Genomic DNA, 22,521 nt, shown 5'->3' on the forward strand with positions numbered 1-22,521 from the left:
TTTACCAGTAGAAAAAAAAAAGATTCTGGAAGCATACCTGTGACGCAATACAGCTGAAGCAATACGTCATTTCTATCGTACCTACGTGAGTTTATATGCTAGTTGGATAAAAAGTTACCGCCCAGCTAGGAAGTGCTTCTTTATTTCAACGACTATATAGTGGTCTCCCACCATCAGTGAACAATTCCACGGCCATAAATTTCCAACACTCACTAGTATCTTTTGAAACAATAATAGGTTCAGTAGTTTTTTATGCCGAACCCAATATACATAATTATGCCTCATAAAATAATCTTGACCCACAGGGGTTCTGTAACGCGCACCACATGCACAGTACACGGCCGTTTTGCATTTCGACTACATCGAAATGGGTCCGCCGCGACCCGGATTTGATCCCGCGCCCTCAGGCTTAGCAGCGCAACACCATAGTCACTATGCCAGTTACATACATGTATATATGTATTAAACGGCTGCTTCCCGACCTGCCACGTTGAAAAACGCACTGATGTTGTTGCAAATTTAAAATGACAAGCTGGCGTGAACCTATAAAAATGGCAGCCCTTCTCTGTCAGAACTGAAGGCGATGCATGCATGAAAAGCCCCAGAAAAGGTCGTCAATCGGAATCAAAAACCGTTGTTTCCTTCAGTGTCATTGCGGAGTGGAATAAATACTGTAGCGTTCCGGTTCGTGGCACAAGTAATGTTTTCTTGCGTTTTTTTTTTTTTCTTAGGTGGGGCGGGGGATTCGATACTGGCTTGGCGGTTTTCAAGAATGCGCAACGAAAAAGGTACATTGCCCGATGTAAAACGTTTCGCTCGCCGCCAACATGCGATACCATCGAAATTCTACTTACAACGATCAATGCGCGCCGCTGTCTAGTTGCCTTCATTCTGCAGCGTATAATTCCAAAAGATACAGATGTCTTGGGTGCACTAACCTTCAACTAAAAAAATGATCGAGTGGACACCCATTGTTTGTATCGTGCACGTAAGCTTTTTTATATGCCGAGTGCCAGGCCTATGTGTGACAGGTAGGGATTTATGAACAATGAACGGCGAACACACGGAGACGACTCCGGTGTGGCTGAAAGTGGGACCTCCAATCATCATCATAATCATCATCATCAGCAGCCTATATTTATGTCCACTGCAGGACGAAGGCCTCTCCCTGCGATCTCCAATTACTCCTGTCTTGTGCTAGCCTATTCCAACTTGCGCCTGCGAATTTCCTAACTTCATCATCCCACCTGACTTTCTGCCGTCCTCGACTGCGTTTCGAATCTCTTGGTATCCATTATGTAACCCTAATGGTCCACCGGTTATCCATCCTACGCATTACATGGCCTGCCCAGCTCCATTTCTTCCGCTTATTGTCAACTAGAATATCGTCTACCCCCGTTTATTCTCTGATCCACACCGCTCTCTTCCTGTCTCTTAACGTTACTCTTAAGATTTTTCGTTCCATCGCTCTTTGTGCGGTCCTTAACCTGTTCTCGAGCTTCTTTGTTAACCTCCAAGTTTCTGCCCCATATGTTAGCACCGGTAGAATGCAATGATTGTACACTTTTCTTTTCAACGACAGTGGTAAGCTCCCAGTCAGGATTTGGCAATGCCTGCCGTATGCACTCCAACCCAATTTTATTCTTCTGTAAATTTCTTTCTCATGATCAGGGTCCCCTGTGAGTAACTGACCTAGATAAACGTACTCCTTTACAGACTCTAGAGGCTGACTGGAGATCCTGAATTCTTGTTCCCTTGCTAGGCTATTAAACATTATCTTTGTCTTCTGCATATTCATCTTCAACCCTATTCTTACACTTTCTCGATTAAGGTCCTCAATCATTTGTTGTAATTCGTCTCCATTGTTGCTCAATAGGACAATGTCATCTGCAAACCGAAGGTTACTGAGATATTCGCCGTCGATCCTCACTCCTAATTCTTCCCAGTCTAACAGCTTGAATACTTCTAAGCATGCAGTGAATAGCAATGGAGAGATTGTGTCTCCTTGCCTGACCCCTTTCTTGATAGGTAACTTTCTACTTTTCTTGTGGAGAACCAAGGTAGCTGTGGAATCCTTGTAGATATTTGCTAAGATATTCACGTATGCCTCCTGTACTCCTTGATTACGCAATGCATCTATGACTGCTGGTATCTCTACTGAATCGAATGCCTTTTCATAATCTATGAAAGCCATATAGAGAGGTTGATTGTACTCCGCAGATTTCTCGATTACCTGATTGATGACATGGATATGGTCCATCGTAGAATATCCCTTCCTGAAGCCAGCCTGTTCTCTTGGTTGGCTGAAGTCAAGTGTTGCCCTGATTCTATTGGAAATTAGCTTGGTGAATATTTTATACAATACTGACAGCAAGCTAATGGGCCTGTAATTCTTAAATTCTTTAACGTCTCCCATCTTATGGATAAGTATAATGTTGGCGTTCTTCCAGCTCTCTGGTACACTTGATGTTGTGAGGCATTGCGTATAAAGGGCCGCAAGCTTTTCAAGTATATCTCCTCCATCTTTGATTAAATCTACTGTTATTCCATCTTCTCCAGGCGCTTTTCCCCTGGTCATGTCTTTCAAGGCCCTTCTAACTTCATCGCTAGTTATAGAAGGAGCTTCTATATCCGGTTCATCACTATTTCGAATGAAAGTAGCTTGGCTGTTTTGGGAACTGTACAGGTAAGTATAGAATTCTTCCGCTGCTTTCACTATGTGATCTAAATTGCTGATGATATTACCATGCTTATCTTTCAGTGCATACATCTTGCCTTGTCCTATGCCTAGTTTTCTTCTCACTGATTTCATGCTGCGTCCATATCTTACGGCTTCCTCAATCTTTCCGACGTTATAATTTCGAATATCCCTGACCTTCTTCTTGTTTATCAGTTTTGACAGTTCAGCGAATTCTATCTGATCTCTTGAGTTGGATACTTTCATGTTTTGTCATTTCTTTAGTAGGTCCTTTGTTTCTTGGGAGAGCTTTCCTACAGGTTGCTTTGGTGCCTTACCTCCCACTTCAATTGCTGCTTCTGAGATCAGCCTAGTTACGGTTTCATTCATTACCTCTATATTATCTTCATCTTCCTGTTCTAAAGCTGCATATTTGTTTGCGAGCACCAGCCTGAATTGGTCTGCTTTCGCCCTTACTGCGTCTAGATTGGCCTGTTTCCTCTTGACTAATTTCACTCTTTTTGTTTCTTCAAATTAAGAGAAATCCTAGACCTCACTAACCTATGGTCACCGCACTTTACCTTACCTAACACTTCTACATTCTGCACTATGCTTGGCTCGGCAGAGAGTATGAAATCTATTTCATTCCTTGTTTCTCCATTAGGGCTTTTCCAGGTCCACTTCTTGTTGGTGCGCCTCCTGAAGAATGTATTCATTAATCGATGCCGTAGTTGCCAATTGCTTGTTCGCCAACCTGCTTTTTGCCCACTTTTGCATTGAAGTCGCCCATGACTACAGTATACTGAGTTTGCACCTTTCTCATTGCTAATTCCACATCTTCATAAAACTGTTCTATCTCTTCATCATCGTGACTGGAAGTTGGGGCGTAGGCTTGTACTACTTTCATTTTGTACCTCCTATTCAGCTTTATTACGACGACTGTACCCTCTCACTAATGCTGTAGAATTCATCAATGTTGCCCGCTATGTTGTTATGGACTAGAAGTCCTACCCCGGATTCTCTCTTATTTGGAAGACCTCTGTAGCAGAGGACGTGGCCGTTAGTCAGCACTGTGTAAGCTTCCCCAGTTCTTCTAACCTCACTAAGGCCAATAATATCTCAGGAAATGCCTGATAATTCTCGAATAGTCCTGCTAAGCTAGCCTCATTCGAGAGGGTGCGCGTGTTGAACGTTGCCAGGTTCAGTTTCCATTGGCGGCCTGTCTTGACCCAGAGTTGATGATGATGATGATTTATTGGCATCCCCTTTGAAACGGGGCGGCGACAAATAGTCACCTAGCCTGCTTGATTTAATCAGGTATACTATACATGTTCTTTATCTTGCATTTTTGTATACCTATCATTATTTTTCTTTTTCAAAAATTTACTTTGTACCGCTGCCTATGATTTTAAGAGATGAGGTCGCATCCATCTTTTCCCTACTTTTTTTCCACCAGTACTCTAATCGTCTCTTGCTGATCTCTACGGCTGATCTGTTTATGTTTCCTTCCACTTTAAACCCAAGCGCTTCTGGGAGTTGCACGTTACCTACGGTTCTCGCTGGGTGGATCCCGTCGCATTCCATTAGGATGTGCTGAGTGGTCTCTGGATCTTTACTGCAGCATACACATGTCTCATGTAATTCCGAATATTTGTTCCGATATGTTTTCGTCCTTAGGCAACCGGCTCGAGCCTCAAATAGCAAGGCACTGCCCTTTGTGTTATCGTACAGATTTTCCCTTCTAATTTCTTTCTTCTCATTCTTGTAAATCTCCATTGTCCTTTTCGTTTCCATTCTTTGCATCCAATTCACGGTCTCTATTTCTCTCACTTTCTTTCTGATGACCCCTGGTTGTCTATTTACAGTTTCGATTATCCTGTACTTGGTTGCCAACTTCCTTGACCTCTTCCTCCATTCTGTGTCCACGCTTTTCATGTAGAGATACTTGTGCACTTTAGCCGCCCATTTATTTTCATCCATGTTCCTGAGCCTTTCTTCAAAACTAATTTTGCTTTGTGCTTCTCTGACTTCAAAAGAGGCCCAACCCATGTCTCCATGCACTGCCTCATTTGTCGTATTACCGTGTGCTCCCAAAGCCAACCGGCCTACTGATCTTTGGTTAACTTCCAAACCCGCCAATATATCCGATTTTAAGCATATAATGGCATTTGCGAATGTTAGCGCTGGCACCATTACTCCTTTCCAGATTCCACGCACCACCTCATACTTATTGTGGCCCCACAGTGCTCTGTGTTTCATTAATGCTGCATTCCGCTTCCCCTTTATTTTCAGATTATCTTGGTGGTTGCTTGAGTAATTATTTCCTTCGTTTATGTGTACGCCGAGGTACTTATATTGCTTCACTATGGGTATTACTTGCTGTTGAATTGACACCACGAAGTTACTCGTGTGCTCATTAAAGATCTTAGCACAGATCTTAGCAAAGAGATTCTTAGCACCCTCTGCCACGTAGCAGGTCTGACCACCACCTTGGTCAGGTGCTCCGCAGCCACTGGGAACTGAGGGCCATGGGTTAATTGTCGGAGTCATGAGGGAGGTAGTGGCCGAATACTGCACCAGGGAGGCCAATTCCTGTTCTGGTGAGGGAGTGACTTTGATGAAGCTTAGTGGGCCTTCCTAGTTTGGTTGCACCTGAACTAGTATAGCCCCACTAGCTCTCGGCAATATGTATTTTTTTTTGCCGGTGTCAGGCACCACTCCATGCCTGAAAATGTGGTGGGATCGGGCAGGATTCGAACTTACAACCTCCAGATTTGAGGTCGGGTGTTCTACCTCTACTCCACGCCACCACTCCAATACAGCGCTTATAAAGCAGAATAGATTAACCAAAAGAAAGTAATAGAAGAGCGCAGGATTTCTGAACATCTGTGAGCCTGAACGTGTGCTTCAGCTTTTGTTTAAGGAACCTAATACATTACTAATATTTACGGGATTCACGATGTTCGCGTTCTTAACAAAATAGAATGTGTGGCATATAATAAATATCTGAATTTACATACACAACCAACTGCATTCACTATTATGATAAAGAACCCATCGAAAATCCCGTAAAAAGTTAGCGAATGTCTACAAATCTGGCAACTGTGTTCTGGTGTGATTCTTATTGTGACTTGAAATCGGCGAGGCACACAACGATCGAAAAAGCTCTACAAGATATAGAACACGTCAGAAAACTAATTTGTGGAGGCTTGACTTCTAAACTCGACTACAACGGTTAGGAAATTTATCAGACAAAGAAAGGAGACACACGAATTACGGCCCCATGCCTTATAAGGTTAGAAACAGAGATAAGGTGCCAGAGAAAGGCGGGCCAACGTTTGGATAGGAGGACCTATCTTCGTCAAAGGCGGCCTTGTCATCCTTGGCTCGTTAGTTTTACCAGGCTTTGAAGAGTAATGTCAGGTGCGATCATTGTCGGTGACCGCTCGCTCTAAACAGAGAGAGATTGGAAAGAAAACGTCGAGGCGTGGTTTCTAAGACGAGAGGACAAGAGTGGGAGAGTCGGAAAGCCGCAAGGAAGAAAAGGAGGGGAAAAAGAAACGAAAAAGAAGGATAGGCAGGTGTTGGGAAGGCGAGAGGTTAGGATTCCTTCAGAGAACTTAACAGCCGTCGTAGGCGGCGTGCGTTCGTGGTTTTAGAAGAGCTGGTCAGTGCGCGAGTAACAAAATTACATGAGTTAGAAGAATGACTTGAGTTGCGCAGAAGCAGTGCGTCGAGTAATTTTGAAGGTGTTAAGATGGCGTCTCGGAGTATGCAGGCAATGGATGGGATAGTTGGATGGCAGCGGCTTGGTCTTTCAAGGGAAGTTAGGCTAATGTCCGCAATAAAATGAATGGAACGCTCAGTACAATTTTCTAAGGCAGTATTCGTACAACTTTTTACATGCGAGTAGCATTCTTAGTGCAGTTCACGTACTTTCCGGGGACTATCTATCTATCTATCTATTTATCTATCTATCTTTATATCTATCTATCTGTCTATCTATCCATCTATCTATCTATCTATCTATCTATCTATCTATCAATCTATCTATCTGTTTTCCAGCCCCCTGGGTCACTGTGTAGCCCGTGGTCGAAAAGCTAAAGTATCGGGCTGCTGTGCGGAGCAGACAGGGTTTGAAACCGAACATTCGGTCTACTTGTTTGGTGGCTGTGTGGCATGTGTACCAATTTGCCGCTCTTCCACGAACCTCTTTCACGATAACATGTGTCACTGTGGGTGCGGTACTTTTTATGCGACTACGGGTATGTGATACTCAGCATTGAATCTCCTTGACGACGACCTGGGACACTCGTTATGTGTCACTGGATAAGCGTCACTTCTCAGTGTACTTCTTTCATGCCGACACGGGTCACTGGATGCATGCCAGTAGGTGCGTGCAGTGAATCTCTTTGATGCCTGTTTGAGTCACAGTTTGTCAGACACTGAGTATTCAACAACCCTCTTCGATGCCAACTTGGTTAGCAGTGCCAAATACTATGCGCCGCTCGTCCATATATGGCAAAACCAATTTTAAATTTCTACGCTGCTTGTGCGGAATCGAACGCGCGTTACATATATTCAGACAAATCTTGCACGAATGTTCTTTCACACAAGTGCAAAGTGCAGACTTCGCTGAAGTGCCGCTCAGTGACGCAGCGTGTTCAGTGAGAAGCGTAAGGAAGGAATCCGGCTTCATACGCGCCTCATGCCCAACACGTCTCCGCTGCGGCAATACGATGTATCGATACACTGCTTTAATGCTAATCGCATTAACGTTGACATTAATTTTTGGATCAGTTCTGACGAATTTTTACTACCGAACCTTGTATTGCCCCACAAGTGTCCGCGCCGCGTTGTTGGTGTCCCGCTAAAACTGTCGAAGTTCTGTCAAAAACATTTGGTATATAATAAAATTGGCGTAGAAAGGTACGATTGTATAATTATATGGCTGACAGGTCACGCCATAAATAACATAACATGCTCTTCAGTTACGTTAACATTAACGATAATAAGATCACGTGTGGTGCATACCCGCATGCACTGGATATGCGGGTTATGAGCCAGGCACAAGAAAGAAAGAAGGAAGGAAGGAACCGAAACCACCAAACGACCAATCAGGGTCGTTTGGCTTGATTGGTCGTTTGGCATGTCGCGGAGAGGGAAAGGGAAGGAAAGGGGGTGCCTACTGCCGAGGAGCAGACTACGTTTGAGCAAAGGCGCCGTGAACTCGCTCGGGAAAGGGCTCGTCATCAACGTGCCGATTCTAGCGTGAGGGCTTCCGAAGCCCAGGCGAAACGTGAGTAAAGAGCCGCGGACCTCGAGTTACGAGAGACTGATGTTGAGGCCAAACGTCAGCGAAGAGCCACCGACCCTGAGTTTAGGGCAGACGATGCGCAACGCCTGCGACAGCGTCGTCTTGCCACACGCTTCACTTACCCCCCTTTTCTCGACAGGGGAAGGGCTAGTGTATTTTTTTCAGATAGTTATAGTACCAATTCATCATATGTATTTATGAATTTTTATTGTCTAATGTATTATATAATGTTATATTATTTTATATTTGTTCAAGAAGTATGAAACATGGATTACCAGTGAATATTTGCTGTCAGGCCAGCGCCACCGCGGTACCAACCATCGCTCGAGGCCTCTAGTCTTGCCTCTGTCTATTTTTGGCGTCTAACGACATACATTTTGATAAAACTTTTCAGCAGTTGTTTTGTCCCGCAAAGAAAAAAAAATGAGGAGCCATTTGGCTTGGTGAAGGTGGATGAACAGTGAAGCTGTATCACATCACAAAGGGTTAAACAAGGGTATATGTATTTGTTTTCATCATTTGGTAATATTGAGAACGATACCTTTGTGATTACTGTGATATACACTGATTGATTTAATTACAACCTTAGGCAGATTCTTGGCCAAAGTTAAACTTGTACACTGCGGTTGTTGAGAGTCGAGGCACGTATTGGTGTGGCACTTCAAACCAAACTCTTCTAGCACAAACTGAGTGAACTTTCAACATGACGCTGCAGCGGAAAAAAATATAAAGAAATGAAAGCGTGCGCTATCATGTGATAGCAATCGTCCAATCGGAGATGAAGGAGAGAGAGAAGCGGCGTTGTTCAAGGATGGCGGTACTTTTCAGAAGGTAGAAGGGCTTTAACCCTGACTGGTGACGCCACGGCGTATTCCGCTGTTTTCGATGCATGGGGGAGGCCGCACCTTTTTTTACAGCGAAGCTGTTTCCGAGAACGCTGTTCCGTCGTTGTCGGTGCGCTTTTAAAACCCACGTGACTTAGCGGGAGAGGAGAGGGAAAAAATAGCTCAACCCTATGAGAATGCTCTGGGAGGACGCAGATGAAAAGGGGGACGGGGAGGGGGGTTGACGTAAGTCGCGCTGTCCAATACTCGCGTTGAAGGAGGAGGGTGTGAGGCGCCAAATAGTGGTGGTGTACGAAAAAATCAGGTCAACGGAGGAGTGTGGGGTGAGAGCTATTCGCGTTGTATATATGGGGTTTTGGTCAAGGAATCTTCTCTGGTAACTTTGTAGAAAAAGCGTGAGGAACGCGCTAGGAATGCCGTCGCCCGTAGCCGTTGACGCGTCCCATCCCCGCAAGTAGCGCCGTTCCGGCCAGCTAAGCGGCCGCGAATGCAACTACAGCTCGGACGCTCGCTCTCACTGCAGCCGGCCTGACGCGGCACGCCGTACCTTTCTTTAAAGCATGATAACCATGCGAAGCACGCAAAAGCGAAAATTAGGTGAAAGAATGGTAGTCAGTCAGTCGGTGGGTCGGTCGGTCGGTTGGTCGGTCGGTCGGTCGGTCGGTCGGTCGGTCGGTCGGTCGGTCAGTCAGTCAGTCAGTCAGTCAGTCAGTCAGTCAGTCAGTCAGTCAGTCAGTCAGTCAGTCAGTCAGTCAGTCAGTCAATCAGTCAATCAGTCAGTCAGTCAGTCAGTCAGTCAGTCAGTCAGTCAGTCAGTCAGTCAGTCAGTCAGTCAGTCAGTCAGTCAGTCAGTCAGTCAGTCAGTCAGTCAAAGAACTTTATTTAAAGGCCCTGCGAGTTTGTGGGAGGGGAAAATGGTCCCGCCAAGGTGACGGCCAGGAACTCTTGAGTCCTGGCGGCTTCCTCGGCCCACTGGACAGCCCAAAGTTGATCGTCAAGGGCAGAGCTGAGCAACACAGTCTCCAAGCGCACGCGGAGGCGTTAGCGAGAGGCTGCATCCTCATTATTGTTTGTTATGCCTCGACATTCCCATAGTATATGTTCCAGACTGGCTCTAGAACAACAGTTTTTGCATCTGTCTTGCACATGTATGGGTAAATGAGGTGTGAGATCGCCGGGTTCGGATAGGTTCTGGTCTGTAATTGCCACCATTCGAACTTTGACTTTGCTTTCGAACTTTGACTTTGCTTTGCTTGTGAACTTTACAGTGTGACCTAGTTAAGGAAGAAAAGGCGGCACCGCAATGTCGCTCCCGTAACTGAAAACAATGTATAAGCAAGAAACTTTATGTGACCCGCGCCCGTCCTATCATCCGAAATGACTACGCCTAGTGTTCTATGGTTCTGGTCAATCTCGATTGGAGGCCTGCGAAGACGCAGGCCTGCTGATAGAATGGCGTGTTTATGTTTAGCCCTAAATAGCTTCAGTTTTTCAAGAGTTAAGGTTGATGAACTTAATTGTTTATTTTGAGGAACAATTAGAGCACACTATCGCTTCGCCTTTTGGAGTGGAACCCGATAGTGTAATTGGGCCCCGTTCGCATCGCATTTTTTCAATATGAGTCGGCTTCACTGCAACACACAACGTGGGAAAGACAGCTTATAAAGACCAAGCTTACACATACCCCCTTAAAGTCGGCTTCAGTTTTAAACACAAATCCATTGCTGGGAAGACATTTTACAGGGGCAATATAAGCCGTCTTATATCAAAATGCGAAGGCGCTAGCACCTTTTTATAATTTTATTAATTGTTTGCCGCTGCCCCAAGGCGCGCGCGTGTACAAAACGCACTAGGCAGGCTAATTCCCAGTTTGACCGGCCGAGGAGACGAGCGCCATCTGGATTGTCTTTTTGCAAGTATTATACTCGGGCGCACCGCTGTTGTATGACAGAAGTGCTGGAAAAACGGTTTGTGTTTGAGTTTCCTCGTGACCGAATTAAGTTTTCTCGTACATTAAAACTTAAAGTCCGACGCCATCATATCTGTAGGTTGTGGTTAAGTCGTACTTTACGATTTTTCTAACGGATTTTACTTGGACAAATTCAATTAGTTCACTAGTAACTCTGCACCACCCAGAGGGCCGGCGTGGTGGCGTCGGCTCAGGAGTATTTTTGCAGCCGTGGACGCCGGCGCTGACACCGTCACTGACGCCGCCACCGGATTTTCTGCGACACGGGGCCCTTAACGCTACCGCATTAACAACGAACATGCCGTAGGCGCTCAATATAATCAATAATGATAATATATAAATTCACTACAGCAATTATCACTACAGCAGACCCACCACAGTAACAGCTTCGCTGGCTTCCATCTTCAGAGTTATGGAAGCGCTCTGAATTTTTTAAGACAGTTCAAACAAATTGGAAGTGTTGATATTGCTCTATTCTTAGAAAGCTGGTTCATTTCGCTGCCTTTATATGCGTGAAGAAATGAGAAAGAGAGAAAGTCCAACTTTATATGCAGAATATATCCTAGTGACGGGCTAGCCATGCTAAGCATGCATCGTGAACAGCACTGGTGAAACTGAATGGCGTATTGGACAAATGAATTTTAACAAATACTAAAATGATATATTAGATTACAGAGCGAGGAAATTAATAGTGAAATGAGTCATAGGAATAATGACCCACTATATTTAAGTGATGAGTGATTGCCCTGCTGACACATTTACTGGACAAATTAAATTCAAATAGCGAAATGAGTGACTAAACGAATTAGGGAAAAAGGGATCAATAGATTAATGTGATCAATAAAACATGACTTACGGGTCATGCACAAAGCTTCGGCAGCTTCTTTTTAACTTTTGGCTTTCATCGTCTGCGTGAAGTTCGCGCTTAGAAGAGAACATCGCAACCAACTCTATTCACCAAAAGCGCCCTAGTCTTTCGCAGCTCCATAACTTGAAACCGTAATGGGCTGTCGTTTGAGGCTCAGTAAAACCAATCGTGTGGAGTCATTCACAAGAATGAAAAGTTTTTGGCCTGCCCTTCATTTATACTTCCTTCGGTGATGTGAAATGTGCTTAGTTTTTTTCAACAGTCTCGTAATAGTCCTCGATCCCTTAGCGCCTCGGGTCACTTGGTAAAAGCACCAACTTTTCGTTTATATATGAAAAACGAACGCATATTTTGCATCAACGGACAGGCCATACCGACGAGTAAATTGTGGGTGCGATTACTCTGCAGCCTAGGGGTGGCTTGGTAATGCGAAAAGGAATGTTACGGCAATGCAGTCGGGGTACTGCGCTGAGAGGAGAATTTATCTTTATGGAAAAATTATCCTAATCGAGAACACTGGGAAGGTCACTTCGGTGGAATCCGCGCCCCTTGGGTCCTTTGGTTCTTTCCTGAAAAACAAAAGTTATGCCTTGTGATTTTCTGACACACCCACTGACCGAGTCAGATGTCGCAAAGTAGAACCAACTACATTATTCAACATATACAAGAAGTCCGAGAGGGTATCACGAACAGCAACTGATGTGAGCGGGTATTTGTCTCCCTAAAGCTTCCGGTTGATGTTGAGATAACAATCATGTATTTTTGTTGGGATATCATTCCGTATCTTGATACCATCCTAAATTGGAGAACGTGAACAAAGAATAAGGAAATTAATTTTACCTCACGTGTATAGGCGTGCTCATTTTTAATGGAAAAAGGCATGCGTTAATTTTGAATTTGGACGAACCTGCGTGAGGGGCTGAACTCTGCGCCGAGTATTTGTAGGCATTGATTCGCTTCATTGAGCTTCAGGGCTGTTCTGAAGGATTAGACTTGACCGAGTTCTCGATAAGTGTATTTCCTAACCGGAATTATTGAGGCTACAAATTTTGCATATCATAGGTACATTATTTCACCGACTTTTGTATCCAGCTACCGTCATTTTACGTATTTGCCATGCTTATTACGCTACGAACCAAGCTGGATGATTCGACGTCACCTAAAGGTGATGTTTGTTTTCAGCCCTTCCCTCGTGAGCTTCCTTTATGGCTTGATGTCGTCAGGCACACCTTTTTACGAAAAGAAAGGCTTTCACAAACAGGATTTAAAAGACAATGGTGGTCACTTTTTTTCCGTCGCACGAGTGGAAAGTTAACTTGAGTGGCCCCGACACCAACTACTTGTTATGTTCAAGCGCACTACTTTGATATCTTGACACTACTTCAGATTCTTTGGTCACTTAATTTGCAAATATTAATCAGTATCTAAGACACCGTAGGAAGGATAGTAACTCGAACGGATGAGCTCAGCACTTAAGGACGGTATGGAACTGATGAACCGCAGGTTCCTGCTATACAGGGTGTGTCTTTAGACTATATGGACTTTTGGAATACGACTATGAGCTCAGAAAACGTGGCGTTGTTGCAAAAGAGTTGCAAGGAAAGATGAACATTCTGTGCCGCGCATAACGTGAGTTTCAAAAGGCTAATAATGAAAAATTTGGTATTTCATTTTTTTATTTATTTGAATATTGGGGCAGATGTTTATATAAAAAGCTTCGAGACCCTCACATTGTAATTCAGCCATTTTTAGACCCAAATATCGCACTTAATTCAAGATATTGATAATTTACTTGTAACGCTCAATGAATCCAATAAAGTAACCGAGCGCTCAGGCAGCGCCGAAAAGCCACCCCATTATTACGTCATGCGACAGCGCGCCGTCACAAAGTGCTTTACAAATTTGAAGGATAGCATGTAGGGGTATTTTTCGCAGTATTCGAGAGGACGCTGGCCCTCGTCGTATGGCAACGCAAAACTTCAGCGACTTCATTATCTGTATTGATATTCAGCACTTGCAAAGCCGGCAGTGCCGCAGCCTCCAGAACAAACGTCACAACGCTCTTTTTTTTAATTCCTTAGACTATTACGCGATGCTCAATTTACGAGAAAATTATCGCTGCGTCTACTATACTGTGGCCTATTTGTCTGCCACATTTTTATTTTATTGTGACCAATCTCACTAAAATTTATGCCGTAGTCCCTTACATGCAGAAAACTTTCCAAGTGCTCCGCGTTAGCGCGTTTGGGGAGCGTGTACGCCGGAAAGCCATTTAGACCGAATGCACTGCTCAGCTATTTCTCGCAGGCGGCGCGTAAGCTTTCAGTCGATTTCGGCGGCGTGGCAAACTGTGGTAACTTCATTGGGAAGCGGTCGTTTTAAGATGCAGTCGCAGTCCAGCAGGTCAACGCTGCCTTGCACTCTTTCCCGATGGCTGTGCGGTGGGGTCCACTTGTGAAGAGTGGATTCCGAATATTGAAAGGTTCAGACGTTGGATAGCAGATTCAAAAAATTTAAGAGCGATTCTTTGCCGCTTCGATCCGTGGCGTTCTAATGCTGAAAATGACGTGGCTGTTTCAATTTCTGGTAATGGCAGCCATATTTTAATTAACGCGGAGCTCAGAAATGTATGTACCCTTCTTTCATTTGCCCTAAGTAACCTCGCTTGGTTAAAATTGATCCCGAAACCACTAATTCCACGTAGCTTTGTGAGAATTGCGTCAATAAATTCCAATGCAATTTCATATTTTCAATCGAATAATTGTTATGTATGTAAAGAATTCTGTTCGGCCTACCTCCTGGTTTGGAATGTGCAAAAGTATGAAACCAACTGAATATAATGCTATTTTTTATTTAATGAAAACCTTTAAAATCTACCACAGTTATACAACTGCTCCAAAGACGAGGTTGGCAGTACGGTTACATGCATTACGTACCCATGATCGAATTGCAGGCGCCGCTAATGGTTTTTTTTTCTTTATGTTGATTGAGGCTAGTCTTAGTATTGTATTCTTAATGCATTATAATTATAATGCATCACTTAATTGTAAATACATCAAGTGACAACGGAAAAGTTGTAAAGTGACGAAAAAAATGACTTTAAATAGAACACCCGCCATCAAAAAACAAATAGAACGGCCCATGTTGTTTGTTTGTTCTCTTTTGTCCCATATATATAAATATATTGAAATGAGGTTTATTGGAACTGGCGTAGATGTAGATCCGTCGGATGTACTGGCACGGAACGGGCGGCTAAACAGCTACGTCGGGCAGCGCTTTGAACCGTAACTTCGGCGTCGTCTTTCGCGGAGCGATCACGATGCTGCTGCTGTTGAATTTGCCTTTATTTATTTCCATAAATGTACAATTTATGGCGGATTTAAGGAAAACGTTGCGCACAGCAACTTGACGGGCCTTATAACCGAGTCTGAGGGCAGCAGCGGCAGGCACAGGCGCTAATTCAGGACTCACAACAAAAAATACATTTAAATACAATGCAATGTTGGCTTAAACTTATGCCATAAAAAATCAATATAAGAAAAACACAACAAACAGAAAATAGCAGTTTTATACATGAGCAAACAAAAACGAAGAAAAAAATTGATCATGATCAAATATCACTGAAAAACTCATACAAACGCGAAACGGCACAAGAAATGACATCAGTGTTATTGCGCATGAGTGTGTTTAACAAGCGTGATAAGCGATGATGTAACATTTGAAAAGCATAATTAGTGCGAGGACGTGGTACATGTGTTCAGGTGACCGTGTGCTGTATTCTGTTCTATTTCTAATTAACTGCGCTAAAGACGTAATGTATGACTGATTTTGTTTCACGTCTTTTCGATAGGCTAACGACAGTCTAAAGTCTAACAGAGAGTGTAGCGTGAGTAATTTAAGTTGTTTGAAGAGAGGTGCAGTATTAGAATCTGCTGGAGCATTGAAAATAGTACGAATTACTTTTTTTTTGCAGCAGGAACAATCGGTTAATGTTGGTAGCAGACGTTGTACTCCACACGAGACAGCAGTAGTGTATGTGACTCAGAAAAAGAGCATTATATAAGAGAAGTTTGACTTTGCGTGGTAGCTGTTTTAAACTGATAAGTATTCCAGCTACTTGGGCAAGTGTACCTGCAAGGAAGTCTATGTGATCATTCCATGACATATGGCTATCAAAAAAACACACCAAGCGTTTTCGCAGACCGGACAAGCTCAATTCTTGAAGAGCCTATAAAAATGTCTGACTCTAAGTTCACGCATTTATTTTTGGCTTGAAATAAAATAGCTTAGGTTTTGTCAGTATTAGTTTTTAAGCCATTATGCTGTGACCATCTATGTATTTTAGCAACGACAGAATTTGCAGTTGAAGTTAAGCTTGCAATATTGTTCGACGAAAAAAGCATAGTAGTATCGTCTGCGTAGATAATATATTTTGGCTCACTATCCACGAGAACAAGGTCGTTAACATAGACGTTGAAGAAAAGGGGGCCTAGTATGCTCCCTTGATGAACTCCAACTTTTACTTGTTTGATTTGGGAGCAGACGCCATTAATTTCAACAAGTTGACTCCGCTGCTTTAAATAAGATTTGACCATATCTAGAGCAATACCGCGAATACCGTAGTACTGTGGTGTGCAATACTATGGTGTGCATCATCTTCAGAGCATGTTGTACGTCTTATTCATAACTATATATATATATTGCTGCAGCGAAGACCCGCCGGCCAAATCCTCTGACCACACTGCAGACCAGACGGAACCTGATAGACGTTGGATGGAACTCTATGACGCACATGTTGTCGTTCTAGTGGATACTGAGGCTCAGATATCAGTGATGAATTCGGAGCTTCGTCGAAGCCTTAAGAATGTCCTAACACCACCCACAGTACCGCTCATTCGTGTCTCCGATGGCGGAACGTTTCCGGTGTTAGGGATATGCTCCACGCGAATAAGTGTTGCTGACTGATCCACAAGCGTACTACTTGCCGTGTTCGAGAAATGCTCCCATGACCTCATCCTCTGTATGGATTTTCTGTCTGCCCATTCTGCCCTTATTGACTGTGGAACCGGCTTGCTTCAGCTAGACCTACCGTGCTACCATGACGCTCCTACTACACGCCAACAGCGCTTGTGCTCAGTGGATTACGTTCGTCTACCTCCTCAAGCCATTATGTATGTGAACTTGCGGTCTTGTTCTCCCATTCCCGATAGCGATTACATCTTTACTCCAATAGTTGACGTCTTATTCCCCAAAACCGTCGCTGTTCCTCACACTTTTATTAGAGTTACGGATAATCGCACGTCACTACCCATATTGAACTTGAGCTCGTGCACGCAAGTCATCTCAGGTGGCATGACTCTAGCCCACATTTCTTCTATCGATGAGTATGGCGTTTCTGCATTCGTCACCTACGCTTTGTACTGGAGATTATCGGTACTGGCACGGTGATGTGTGAAAGAGGAAGTCGACGAACTAGGAGTGCGCGCTCGATCGGTATCCAGCTGAGACTGCTCCGTCTTCTTGTACTCCAGTCAGACGCCCTGTGGACTTGCAAGACCATCCCGTGACATTTGGTGGAAGTGCTGGGTTAACGTTTTCCCCGACCTGGAGCTCCACAGCCGTACGTTGCCATCTGCGGCCACAATGACCGACGACGCCGGCCCTTCGCAATCCGCTCCCGCCCCCCCCCCCCCCCCGGCTGTTGTGTGTTCTGGTGCGGTACGTCAGCGCGACCCTGCCATCTTCAGCGGCACCGACGATCACGACGTGGAGGACTGGCTTGCAGAGTATTACCGCGTTAGCGCGCATAACAAGTGGTCTGATCGCGACAAGCTGACCAACGCAATCTTTTATCTGACTAATGTGGCAAATCTGTGGTTTAGAAACCACGAAGCCGAATTTACAACCTGGTCAGCTTTCACCGAGACCCTCACTTCGGTCTTCGGCCGTCCCGCTGTGCGCAGACTCCGTGCTCAACACCGTTTGCGTGGTCGCGCTCAACAAAGCGGTGAAACCTTCACGAGCTACATTGAGGACGTCTTCGACCTCTGTAAGCGCGTGAATGCGTCCATGACCGAAGCCGATAAGATAAGGCACATTATGAAAGGCATAGACGACGATTCCTTCCATATGCTCGTGGCCAAGAACCCTACGACAGTTGCACAAGTAATTGAGCTCTGTCAAAGCTTCGACGAGCTGCGCAAGCAGCGCCTTTACACCCGTCGCACCAGTGTGCAGTCCGCGGACCTCTCGGCCTTGGAGCCTGGATGCCTTAGCGCTGATCACTCTGGCTTGCTGCCGCAGATTCAACAATACATTCGGGAAGAAGTGGCTTGCCAGCTCTCTCTTGTAGTGTGTGTTGCTGAGCCTGCTTCCACGCTAGAATCATTGCTCCGTCGTGTGATCCAAGCACAAGTTTCTGAGGGTCTCCCACCTCCCTCTCCACCGCCGCCTGTGACTGCGCCTCTGACTTACGCTGGCGCTCTCAGCCGACCTCCTCTGCGACCGATGCCTACTACCTCCCGACCCGCCGCTAGTTTCTACTCGTCGCCACTTCCGGTACGCCCGGTCCACGTGCCCTTATCGCCTTCCGGACCTTCTCTTAACCCTTGGCGTACTCCGGACAACCGCCCTATCTGTTTCGCATGCGGTATTGCGGGACATGTTGCGCGCTTCTGTCGCCGCCGTGGACTTTATTTTCGTCGTGACGCGCCGAACCTCGGCTACCTTCCCCAAGAGGCTTCGCATCGTTCTATCCCTGATCCCTCGGACTCGTATTCTCGTCGCGCCGCCTTCAAGTCTCGTCGGTCTCCTTCCCCTCGCCGCCGTTCCCTTTCACCCATGCTTCGCCGTTCCAGCTCTGGTCAGGAGGAAAACTGACAGCCGCAGTTCCCCAGGCAAGAACTGCGCCATCGTCGGAATTTTCAAGGCCTCGTCTTTCTCCTCCTAATGAAATCGCCGTATTTGTGGAAAGCGTCGCGACAACAGCTGTTGTCGATACGGGGGCTGCCGTTTCTGTCATAAGTGAAGACCTCTGCCGCAAACCCAAGAAAGTAACGATTCCTGTACCAGATATTTCCCTACGCACGGCAAGCTCGCAGCAAGTCAAGCCTTCGACCGCATGTACGGCTCGTGTTATGATTCAGGATAAACTATATTTTGTAGAATTCGTCGTTCTATGCCGTGCTTCGCATGACGTTATTCTGGGTTGGGATTTCCTTTCCGCACATCATGCTATTGTCGACTGCGCTCGCGCGCAACTGGCTTTGTCTCCGTTCCGTGAGACTACCGTCGACCTCCCGAACCGTTCTCCTAAAGTGATCGTCACCACTGACGTCATTATCGCTTCTTTTTCTGCCGCCTTGGTGCCCGTCTGTTGTGACTCTGCCCCCGCCACGACAGCTCTTTTTACACCATCTGAAGATTGTGCGCGTCGACGGAACCTTCTACTCCCGTTTGCAGTCGTCACACTCACCGATGGTTCCGCTGCCATTTATGCGTGCAATCCATTTCCATGTCCTTCAACTCTCTTACACGGTGAATGTGTGGGGCGTCTAGACACTGTTGACGTCATTAGTCCATTTGACCTATCTTCCGATAGGTCGCCACTGCCTATCGGTGCCATCACTTCTGCTACCGCACCAGCCTCGCGTTTCCCCGATGTTTTCTTGCATACCATCGACGACGCGCTTACGCCCACTCAACGCAGTGAAGTTGTTCAACTTCTTGAACGTTTTCCTGCTTCTTTTGACCTCGGCCAACCTTCCTTGCGGCGCACGACAGCGGCGCACGACAGCGCACGACTTTCGAGAGAATGATGGACGCTATTCTCAGGGGTCTTAAATGGCACACATGCCTTTGCTACTTAGACGACATTGTGGTCTTTTCTACCGATTTCGATACGCATCTCGCCCGCCTTGAGCAAGTTCTTGCCTGTCTCACGTCAGCTGGGTTGCAACTCAATTTGAAAAAATGTCATTTTGTTGCCCGTAAGCTTTCGATCCTAGGCCACGTCGTCTCCAAAGAGGGAATTCTGCCTGATCCTGCCAAACATCGCGCCGTTGCTGAGTACCCCTGTGATGATGTGGATAGTGGCGTGCGGTGGCGAGAAGACCTGCTTCGAATGATGATTGTGTTGTGGCTACAAGAAGAGGGTTGGTGATGATGGTAATGGAAGATGACGACACGTGCCACGAACGAAGAAGCGACGAGAGCACGCAGAGCGTGAGATCGAGCGGCAGCCTCAAATGTAAGCTCGCAAAACGGCGGCTCCAGGCTCGGGTACCGGCGACCGGGTGTCCAGCTACCGTGCGGACCTGGTCGGAGATCCAGCTCGGGGCTGGGCTTTCGTGCGCGCCAGCGGCCTGCTGTGATAGCGGCCTGGTGCAGTGCTTCCTGCTTGGACCGGGACGCCTGAGCTACCAGCTTGCTGAGCGAGCCCGAGGACTGGCGACCGGGCGTCCTGCTGCCGTGCGGGCCTGGTCGTGGATCCCGCTCGTGGCTCAGCTCTCCTGTGTACCAGCGGCCTGCTGTAATAGCGGCCTGGTGCAGTGCTTCCTGCTCGGACCTGGACGCCTGATCTACCTGCCTGCCGAGCGAGCCCGACGTTATAGCGTCCGAGGCATTACAGGCCAGGCGTTACTGGCCAGCTACAGCAGTGGCCTGGTGTTCTACCGGCCTGCTGTTTTCCTCTTGCTTCCGCGTCGCGAGAAGGTGCGGCGCGACAGCAGCGACGTAGCCACAACGACGCTTCACCGTCACAACCACCGTCACGGGCACCGCAACGACGATGCACACTGGCGAGTGTTGACGCAAGAGTGCTAGGCACATGTTTATATAGGAAAAACGATTCGCGAACTCTAGTCCACGTACATGTAAAGCGTCTGTATGTAAATCGTGTGTATCGTGTTAGCGTGTCTGTTTAAAGTCTGTGTTTCGTGTAGCAAGCTCCCGTCTGCCGTGTCATTATTAAAGGATCCTGGGCCCAACTGGAAACCGTCGAGTTTGTCGTTGTTTTCCCCATCACAATCTGGCGAGCCTGCCAGGATCCGCCAGTAACATCCCAAACGCGGAGTACGGCATTCGGGTGTATACATGCAGCACTGGACGTCCGGTATGGATTTAGACAAGTTAGCCGCCAGTGCCGCACAGTTAGGCTTGTCTTGCGCTGTACTTCGCGAGTGGATTGAAAAAGAATAGGCTAGGCAAAGGGACGAACGAGCAGCTGAGCTAGAGGCAGCCAAAGCAGCAGCAGAAAGTCAGCGGCTAGCCGACGAAAGGCAGCGACAAATCTTGCAGCTGAAGCTCAAGCTTCAAGAAGGAGCGCAGAGCAAGATATCTGCCCCAGCAGCGCCCGTATCGTCACCAAAGCTACCCTGCTGCAATCCCCACAAGTTACTGCCCCTGTTCGATGAACGACGCGACGACCTCTACGCGTATCTGCAGAGGTTGGAGCGCGTAGCCACTAGACAGGACGAGGCAGGTTGTAAACTCGCATCCAAGGAGACAAAGGCAATGGATATTAAAGAACTAATCGAGCTAGGCGAGAGTATGGGACTAGAGAAAGTGGAGTTGAGAGACTGGGTGGAACATCAGCGGTCATTGGAGTGCGAGAGGCGTGCTGCTGAAAGAGAAATGGAAAAAGCCCGCCATGCACTGTAGCTTCAAGCTGAGCGAGTGCGTCATGAAGAAGAGCTATGCGTCCTCAAATTGCAGATCGCAGCCCGTGAAGCGCTCACTAGCGCTACGAATTTCGGCAGCATGACTCCATCCAATGGTGAAGCTGTAAATGGGGTGATTGCCTTGTCTTCACCGCCTCCCGCAACCCAGTTATTAGGTTTGGCAACGGGCGATGAGGCGGCTCAAGGTTGCTTGACGCGTGAGCAAGCATTATATGTTTTCCAAGATCACGAAGCTCGCAATGTTCAAAAAGCTAATGTAAGAACTGCCCTAAGCCACAAAGATAAACCACAAGAGTTGAACTTGGACTCACTATCAAAGCAGTCTTTAGGTTTTGATTGCTTGTTGGATTCATGCACTTCAACCGAAGAGGCTGCTGGGCAAACGAAAGTGCATGCGAACCCTGTCCTCCATGACACTAAACAAGACGCAGCCTTGTACTCTGGTATAACCAGCGATAGAGATTGCCAGCAATCTCACCCAGCCAATCTTTCTCAATCTCTGAGAGTGGACTCACCTATGATGTCAAAGAAAATTCCTAGTATCCAGGCAATTACTCCAACTGTAGATGACGTAAGCGTGAGCACTTCAACATGTCAGGTAAACCCAAGGCATAAAAATAAATCGCCTGTAAGACATAATGAAGCGCTTATTTACTCACCATCAAATGTGAACGGAGACGAGCAGACAAATGTCCCGAACATTCCACTGAATCATGAGAAAGTTAACTCAGGGAATTCAACAGCTCATTTGCATTCTGAGATCCCAACAAGATTAGGGATACCAGACAATTGTTTTGTGCAAGCATATACCAGGCACATAGGAGTGGCTGACCTCACACGACGCAGCACATCTAGCGTTGCTTGGCGTGCGCGATTAACACATGAAAGACCGGTACGTAGGATTGAGACATCCGCGGTTCGGTTGATTTGGGAGCGGGTAACATAACTCAGTGTATCTGCACCGGCATGCTCTACCCCGGACTCTGACAAAGATGTGAATGGTTTTTCGTGTTTCTTGGACACTATTGTTTTGTGCCATCGTGATTGTCGCGCACAGTACTGCAGTTTTTTTTATTAGAACTTTGAATTGTGTTAGAACTTTAGATTTTCTTGTGAGAACTTTGGCTTGTGTTCCAAAGTCTCGACGCGTTTGTGATCAGTGTGT

This window comes from Dermacentor silvarum, chromosome 5 (genome assembly GCF_013339745.2).
Source record: "Dermacentor silvarum isolate Dsil-2018 chromosome 5, BIME_Dsil_1.4, whole genome shotgun sequence".
NCBI lineage: Eukaryota > Metazoa > Arthropoda > Arachnida > Ixodida > Ixodidae > Dermacentor > Dermacentor silvarum.